This window comes from Chelonia mydas, chromosome 2 (assembly GCF_015237465.2).
Source record: "Chelonia mydas isolate rCheMyd1 chromosome 2, rCheMyd1.pri.v2, whole genome shotgun sequence".
NCBI lineage: Eukaryota > Metazoa > Chordata > Testudines > Cheloniidae > Chelonia > Chelonia mydas.
In genome coordinates, this window is record NC_057850.1 from 5,153,845 (window position 1) to 5,162,999 (window position 9,155).

General features: G+C 47.6%; 1 long non-coding RNA gene across 1 annotated transcript; it reads right to left on the reverse strand.

Annotated features, from left to right (window-relative positions):
• Nucleotides 1-2,743: 2,743 nt before the first annotated feature.
• Nucleotides 2,744-4,227, reverse strand: LOC122464199. The gene is made up of 3 exons (XR_006288140.1): nt 4,196-4,227; nt 2,914-2,971; nt 2,744-2,783 (listed from the first exon to the last, which is right to left on the reverse strand). It is a non-coding gene; the product is annotated as an uncharacterized LOC122464199 (long non-coding RNA).
• Nucleotides 4,228-9,155: the final 4,928 nt, after the last annotated feature.

The window sequence follows — 9,155 nt, forward strand, 5'->3', positions numbered from 1 at the left end:
ATTAGTTAAACCACATGAAACCCATGTGGATGCTCTCATTCAAAATTAAAGTGGTCTTAATTCACTTTGAAAGTGAATTAAGTTCTCTGCAGCTCTTAAAGCAACAGCGAATGAAGGGCTTGTCTTCCTGGTGCAGCAGTGCACGCTAAAGGCCTGTGTAGACCCTCTGGTGTGCAGTACATGTTCTCTAGTGTGTGTTGACATCATTAACCTGTAGTGGGGAACTTTTAGTGCGCACCAGCAGGGTCTGTCTGCGCCAGTTTGTGCAGGGCACATTGGTGCCCTTTAGAATTCACATCCCTCGAGTGAGCATTGCTGCACCGGGTAGACAAGCCCTAAGACCACTTTGCTTCTGATTGAGGCATCTTCAGGGGGGTGGGAATGTGCTTTAATTTATGCATATTGACTTCACACCCTCCGCTAATGTGTCTTAACTTTCCTGAGTGTCCCCACATACACAAGCCCTAAGTGACTTGCCCAGGGTCACACAAGTAGCCTGTGGCAGAGCTGGGCATTCCCATAAAGAGCCTCTCCCACCAGACCATCCTTCCTCTCCTCTTTTCCTCCGTGGGAGGCTCCCATTGGCCACCTGAGTGCTTCTGCGCACGAGCAGAGACCCGGATTCAACACTCCTAGGCCATCTCTGCAGAGCCCTGGTGGCATGTGGTAGCATTTAGTCTGCTGCTGGCTTTCATCCACATCTGGATTTCTAGCAGGCCCGGAGGTGGACAAGGATCCCATATTTCAATGGTGCCTTTTGCAGAGAAGCCTCGCAAATGGATCCTAGCAACTGTGCGTGCGTGTGAGAGCATCATCTAGCCCAGCACAAAAATGGAGCCATCTCTGAGGAGGAATGTGGCGTCTTTAACAGCACACAGCAACGTGACACACAAGTTTACGCCAGGAGGTGGGAAAGACTATATTCCATTGGAACCACGGGGGGAATTTTAAGTATGAAATGGCCCAAGATTGGAATTTGGTCAGGGCACACCCTCTATTTTTGTGCAAAGTGTCGTGGGATGTTTAAGGACCACAAGGGGGCAGGAGTTCAGGTTTAGGGCTCACGTGAGGGCCATGTCTTCAGCATGGTGGTTGAATGTCGTAGCTTGGCTCTGAGTTACCTACATTCTCCTACAGGAGGGGATATCCATTCCCAGAGGCTGAGATCAGCCACTCCTTCCTGGGAGCTTGGACTCCGTTAGGATAATGTATGTACACCAATTAATTACACATGTACCGCTGCCCTCTACTGGACAGAACAAGAATGTCTCAAGCGTGTATATGTGATTCGTAGTATCTGAGCCTTGCCAGGGTGGGAAGTCTGAGTGGCGCTATTTCAGTGGAGTGGAGAGAAAGGGGCCCAGAGAGATACAAAGACTTGAGCAAAGTGTCACAGGAAGCCAGGAATTAAACCCACTTTCTTGAATCCCTCTTTAGTGCCTTCCTTCTCCTCGAAAGACAAATGTGTCACATGCTCTGTACTGCTTCTCCTTAATGGGGATTCTCCTCTAGTACCGAGAGCAGGGCTTGGGCTTTTGGAGTAGCGCTGCTCAGGAATTTTCTGACAATCGGTTTTTTGGTGGAAAATGCTGATTCATCCAAACTGAACCTGTTCATAAGAAAGGTCAGTTTTGATTAATCTCCTGGTTTTGTCAAAATAAGTTGGGGGGGGGGGGGGGGGGGCGAAGAGGATTGAAATGTTGGAAATATCCTGGTTTTTAACATTTCCAAAGAAGTTTCACGTCTTGATTCAAATTTTTTTTAAATTAGTTTATACTTAGAAAATGTAAATAGATCAAAATCTAAATGAAATGTTTGATTGACCTTGTCGAGGCTGAATCCCCACTCCGGCATTTCGAGTGCAGCCCACAAGGAGTCTAAAAGTTAATACTGGCCACTCCAGGCTTGTTTTAAACGCCCGCGGTTACAGCTTTTCTCTGACCTTGGCTTGGTAAACGCTGCCACCACCCAAATGCAAAAAACCCCCTTGGAACCCAGGAAGGAGCACTTGGGAATTCCTCCCTGGGGGTACCCTCAAGCCCCTTCACCCCCTCCTCTGCCTGGTGAGGAGCTGAGAAAGAAAACAAAGGAAATCAGCTGTTGCCACCAGGTAATCAAACAGCATCTGCACAAACCTCTTAGGACACCAAAAATCCAATCCTGTTCTTAAAGGTAAATTTGATTTAAAAACACAAAGGAAGAAAATACATCTAGAACTTAGGCTTTTGCTAGATTTTTAAAAGAGCAATTCTAAAAATTAAGCACCCAAAATAGCTTTCTTGGGGGTTCATTTTAAAGGTTACAAGCAAACAAAAGCATCTGGGGTTACCACAGAGGAGATTCACAAGCCAAAATAAAGCAATAAACCTGATCACGTCTATTTAAACATTCCCAATCCCAATGATTCCTCCTAGGTATGGAAGAGAATTTTTCATACCTGGTTCAAACCTTACACAGCGTTCCTGCCTACAGCATTGCTGCTCCCTGCAGCCCAGAGAGAATAGACAAAGGGAAAGTTTCTTTCCAAATTTTAAAATTTCTTGCCTTCCCATTGGCTCTTTTGGACAGGTGCCCACTTTCTTTTCTTTACCTGGGGGACTTTTTAACCCTTTACAGGTAAAGCAAATAGAGGACCGCTACCAAGAGGGATTTTACAGTTAACTGACTGGGTGTCCATCAAAGGGAGATACCCCTCCAAACTTCATTTATCACATGCCCCCCAGATCACAGATGGTGCTGGCCAGCCTGGTTCAGGTCAGGTCCACAGTGGCTGGGATTTCTTCCTGGAGGTTTAGGAAACAGAGGTAATAAGATACATGCACCTCCTAATTTTACTGATAATTACATGAAGAACTAAACAGTACTTTTACATTTCAAGGACTACAATGACTTAGAATGCAGGGACATTTTTACCTGGCTGATCCTGGGAAACCTTCCCGGGACAGTGCATCAGCCACTTTGTTAGAGGCTCCTGAAATGTGTTGTATCTCAAAATCAAAGTCTTGAAGAGCTAAAGTCCACCGAAGTTTTTTTTGTTAGTTTCTTTGACTGTGTGAAGTCACTTCAGTGCAGCAAGATCAGTTTGCAGGTGGAAACGCCATCCCCAAATGTGTGGGTGTAGCTTCTCCAGAGCGAACACAATGGCGTAACATTCTTTTTCTGAGACTGACCAGTGGCTTTCCCTCTCAGAAAGTTTTTTTGCTGAGAAACACGACAGGATGGAATTGCTGATCTGATTCTTCCTGCATGAAATCTGCTCCCACACCACGCTTGGAGGCATTTGTGGTTACAACGAACGGTTGGTCAAAGTTTGGGGCCCTAAGTACAGGGTCAGATGTAAGGGCCGCCTTAAGGTGGTTAAAGGCTTTCTGACACTTTTCAATCCACTGAACTGCATTTGAGTTTTTTTTTCTTTTTCCCCCTGATTAGCTTAGTCAGTGGGGTGGCAATTTGGCTGTAGTGTGGTACAAATCGTCGGTAATACCCGGCCAAGCCCAAAAAGGATTGGACCTGCTTCTTTGACTGAGGGACAGGCCAATTTTGGATAGCATTTAGCTTAGCCTGTAGGGGATTGATAGTTCCTTGACCCACCTGGCGTCCAAGTTACATTACCCTGTTTAGGCCTATTTGACACTTTTTGGCCTTAACAGTAAATCCTGCCTCCTTTATGCGCTGGAAGACTGCTTGGAGGTGTTCCAGGTGTTCTGCCCATGAATTTGAGAATATAGCCACATCGTCGAGGTAGGCGACTGCAAATTCCCCACATCCAGCCAGAAGGCTATCTACCAGTCTCTGGAAGGTGGCAGGTGCATTTCGCAGTCTGAAAGGGAGCACATTAAATTCATACAACCCTATATGGGTGCTGAAGGCTGACCTTTCCTTGGCTGGGTCATCTAGTGGCACTTGTCTGTACCCCTTAGTTAAGTCTAAGGTGGAGATGAACTGGGTATGTCTCAGTTTCTCCAATAGCTCATCTGTGTGTGGCTGTGGATAGCCTTCTGGGCAAGTTACAGCATTTAGCTTACGGCAGTCCACACAAAAGTAAATTTCCCCATCTGGTTTGGGAACCAGAACCACTGGAGATGCCCATGCACTGCCAGAGTTCTTGATAACATGTTCTTGATCTCCCTTTCTATTGCGGTTTTGGCTTGAGGAGCCATTTGGTAGGGTTGGGTTCTAATTGGGCGAGCATCACCTGTGTTAATGGAGTGGTACGCCTGTTCTGTCTAGCCTGGGATGGCTGAGAACATTGGCACGAAGCTGGTGCACAGCTCCTGGATTTGCTGTCACTGCTCACGCCCAAGGGTCATGGAAAGGCTCATCTCTTCCACATCACCGTTGCTTTTTCCTTCATAGTATTCTTCTTCAGCCCACTCAGCGTCATCTCTCTCCTGGGCTGTAAACTGGAGAACCTTGATTTCTCTGGAATAAAAAGGACTTAGAGAATTAACATGGTACACTTTTAGTTTTTAGGGTAGGGTCTGGGAACGCTATGTGTTAATTAACAGCTCCCAGGCACTCTTGGACCATAAATGGCCCCTCCCACGATGCTTCCGTCTTATTGGCCTGGAGCGCTTTCAGGACCATGACTTGGTCCTCTACTCTGAAGGCTTAGAGGAAATCCTGTAGGCTTTCTCGAGCAAGGGCTAGAGACTCTTTGAGAGCGTTTTGCAGGTTGGTTACAAAGTCCAAAATGTTAGTTGCTGGAGAAGATGTAACCTGCTCCCATTGCTGCTTCACCAACTGTAATGGTCCCTTAACTTTGTGTCCATAAATGAGTTCAAAGGGTGAAAATCCCAAAATGGGATGCGGTACAGCCCTGTAGGCAAAGAGCAACTGCTGCAACACTAGGTCCCAATCATTGGAGTGCTCATTCATGAATTTATGTATCATGGCCCCCAAAGTCCCATTAAACTCCTCCACTAGGCTGTGTGTTTGATGGTGGTAAGGGGTGGCAACCAAGTGGTTTACCCCATGAGCTTCCCAAAGATGTTTCATGGTCCCTGCCAGGAAGTTAGTTCCCAAATCTGTAAGGAGGCCAGAGGGCCAACCTACTCTGGCAAAAATGTCTGTCAATGCCTGGCTCACGCTCTTAGCCCTGGTGTTTAGAGCTACTGCTTCCGGCTATCGGGTGGCAAAATCCATGAAAGTCAGTATGTACTGCTTTCCTCTGGGTGTCTTCTTAGGGAAAGGACCCAGAATATCCACAGCTACTCGCTGAAATGGAACCTCAGTGATGGGGAGTGGCTGGAGAGGGGCTATGACCTGGTCTTGGGGCTTTCCCACCCTTTGGGACACCTCACAAGACCGGACACAGGTAGAAACATCCTTGCCCATTCCCTCCCAGTGGAAGGACTTCCCCAAATGGTCCTTGGTCCTGTTCACCCCAGCATGGCCACTAGGGTGATCATGGGCTAAGCTCAAGAGCTTTTCCCTATACTTAGTTGGAACTATCAACTGTCTCTGAGGAGGCCAGTCCTCCTTGTGCCCACCAGAAAGTTTCCTTGTATAAAAGTCCTCTTTCTACAACAAACTGGGACCGTTAGAAGAGCTGAGAGGTGGTGGGTTGTTCTGTGCTGCCATCCAAGCTCCCTTGATTCTCTCATCTGCTTCCTGCTCTGCCTGGAACTGCTCCCTTGATGCTGGAGACATTAGTTCCTCGCTGGGTTGTGGGCGTGGGCTTGGTCCCGCTGGAAGCGATGCAAGTAATGGGGTTGTTTCTGTTGACTGTGAACTTGTGACAGTGCTGCCCGTGGGAGCCAGATGAGGTCACTCAATCAGGGTGAACTGCAAACAGAACGGAGCAGACATCCACCAGACGCTGGTGGATATTCCAATATTTAGATTTACAAGCCAGCACAAAACAGCTTCTGTATTACCTCATTGGTTACTCAGAAGTCCAAATAATGCAGTAACCCAGCTTCAGGCCTCCATCCAGACACACATGTCAAATATGATGATGATTATTGAAAATCTTATCTCTTCATATAAAAGAAAAGGTTCTTCCAACCCCAAAGGGTCAGCCACACACCCAGGTCCAATTATAACTTAGATCTTACCCCAAATACATGCTTATAGCCAATCCTTATTAACTAAGCTAACATTTATTAAGAAAGAAGAGTGTTGGTTAAAAGATCAATATACATACAGACTTGAATTCAGTTCTTGAGGTTCAGATACATAGCTGAGATAAGCTTGTAGTTGCCAAAAGTCCTTTTAGAAATAGTCCATAGGTTATAGTCCAATATCCATATTCAGGGTGACTCCAGTCAGTGATTGGGGATCTCAATACTTATGGCTTAGGGTTTCCCCTTCTTGAAACCCAAAGCAGATCTGAGATGAAGAAGGATCGTGTCCCAAGGTTTTTATACATTTCCAGCAGCCTTTTGGCCTGAGAAAATAGGCTTAACTTATGGCTGCTACTCTGAAACCTTTCCTTCTCCTAAACATCATGGCAATTAGTAAAGGATAATTTCTCCATTAAACAGTTCAGCTACAGATTACCACCACCTTCAAAGAGACATATTGACAATAATACTATTTCACTCACGTGTCTTCCTAAATGTTAATACTCCTCTTTTGATCTTTTGTCTATGGCTGTAGCTTTGATTCAAACTTGTTTGCTTACATCACAAGACCTGAGCAAACATCTACCCTTCTATCTCTAACAACGCAGGCTTGCATTTCAAAGCTCTGTTCATTTACATATCTTCCTAACCAGTCTTTAAAGTTTGCCCATGGGTCAGGTCCGTCTGAGTTAATTAACTCTTTCTGGCCCTATGACAGGTTTCAGAGTAGCAGCCATGTTAGTCTGTATTTGCAAAAAGAAAAGGGGTACTTGTGGCACCTTAGGCTAACAAATTTATTTGAGCATAAGCTTTCGTGAGCTACAGCTCACTTCATCGGATGCATTCAGTGGCTGCATGCATCTGATGAAGTGAGTTGTAGCTCACGAAAGCTTATGCTCAAATAAATTTGTTAGTCTCTAAGGTGCCACAAGTCCTCCTTTTCTTTCTGGCCCTGTCACCTTTCAATGAGATATTATATTACACTCATAACATCACAGAACCGCTCTCCGTTGGTGCACTAGGTGGTATTTCAGGCTCCAGTTGGGCCTCTTGTACGGGTTTAACAGCTGATGCAGGTGCAGGCTCCCTTGACTCTGGTGGGGTTACAAGCATGGGCTCTGGTGCTGACTGGTGCTCCACCAGTTCCAATCCTTGGGTTGGTTCTGGCTGGGTCCCAGGAACTGGATCTACAACTGCTGCCATAGACTCTGGTTTGGGGTCTGGTTCCTCCATCTCTGGCTGAGTTCCTGTAGGAGGCTCAGGAATGGAGTTAGGTGTGGAGGCCTGTTTAGCCTGGCTGTAGGTGACCATCCCCACCCTTTCTGTTTGCCTCACATGGTTGGCTAAGTCTTCTCCCAGCAGCATGGGAATGGGATAATCATCATAGACTGCAAAAGTCCATATCCCTGACCAGCCCTTGTACTGGACAGGCAACTTGGCTGTAGGCAAATCAAAAGAGTTTGACTTGAAGGGTTGCACCATCACTTGGGCCTCTGGGTCAATGAATTGGGGGTCCACCAGGCATTGATGGATAGCTGACACCTGTGCTCCAGTGTCTCTCCATGCAGTAATCTTCCTCCTGCCCACACTCAGTTTCCCTTCACTCTGGGGGTATTTGCGAGGCATCTGGGCCTGAAGGCTCTTGCGGGGACCCCGGGGTGATGAGTTGCAGTCAGTTGGTGCTCTTGGGGCAGTTGGCCTTCACATGCCCCAGCTCATTATATTTGAAGCATTGCCCAGCTGACTGTGGGCTGGAGTGAGGTGGGTGGCTGGAGAGTGGGGTGGGGTGACGAGAGGGCATCTGGGGTCTCCCTGGCTGCGAGAAGGGCTCCCCCTTGAGAGGTGGGGCCTTGGGCTGACCCCGATGGTGGGGTGTTGTCTCGGGTTTCCCCTTCTGGTATCTGCTCAAACTGCTACTAGCTTTCTTCTTCTCCACCACCTCCACCCATTTGGTTCCAATCTCCCCCGCCTCGATTACAGTTGTGGGCTTCCCATCTAGGATGTACCTTTCTGTTTCCTCAGGAACACCCTCTAGGAATGGCTCCATTTGCATTAGGAGAGACCGATCTTCCCGAGATTTAACGCTTGGGCCTGATATCCAGACATCCCAATGTTTTACAATGTGGTCGGCATGTCGGGAAAATGCCAGGTCTGGTTTCCACCGTAGGGCTCTGAACTGCTGACAGGCCTGCTCAGGGGTTAGCCCCATCCAAATTCTGGCCTTTTGTTTAACGAGTTCATACTCATTCATGTGTTCTTTAGGCATTTCAGCTGCCACCTCGGCTAAGGGCCCACTGAGTTGGGGCCTCAGCTCTACCATGTACTGCTCTGTAGGGAGGCTGTATCCAAGGCAGGCCCTTTTGAAATTTTCTAAGAAGGCCTCGGTATCATCGCCTGCCTTGTATGTGGGGAATTTCTTGGAATGGGGAGTGGTACCTGGAGAAGGACTGTTAGGGTTAACAGATTGGTCCAGCTTAGGCTTTTCCAGCTCTAAGCGCTTCATCTCCATTTCCAAGCTCTTCGCCGCTCTCCTCTCCTCCACTTCCACCTCCAAGCGTTTCTCCTCTCTCCTCTCCTCTCCTCTCCTCTCCTCCCAAATGCATTGCCTCTAGGAAGAAATTCCTTTCTGCCTCAGTTCGAACTCTGCCTGGGTTAATGGAAGCCCTCCATCCTGGCACCAGGATCTCGGTTGCGGGAGGGCTGACCCTTCCCTCCTGGGAAGTCCCTGTTTCCCCCATCCCCTCCCTGCATTTCTGTCATGGAGCTGGATGTCTGGGCTTGATCTGGGTCTGTCTTCTCCATGGCATGCTGCTCTGGGAAGACTGGGCGCTCTAGGGTTTCCATGCCCGACCTCAACCTCATGCACAGGGCTGCCCTACTCTAGCTTAACTCTTTCGTTGCCACAAAGCTAGAAAAGAGGAAAAAATAAACTTCTCGTTGGACTCCCTGGCTTTGCAGGCTGATCCTTTGGCGGGTCTGTTCCCCCTCAAGCAGCAAAGAAAAGAGGAAAAAAACCCTCCCTGGCTTTCAAGTAGCCAAAAGGGAAAAATGTGTCCTTTTAAAATCCTGAAGTCTGTGCTTCCGGTT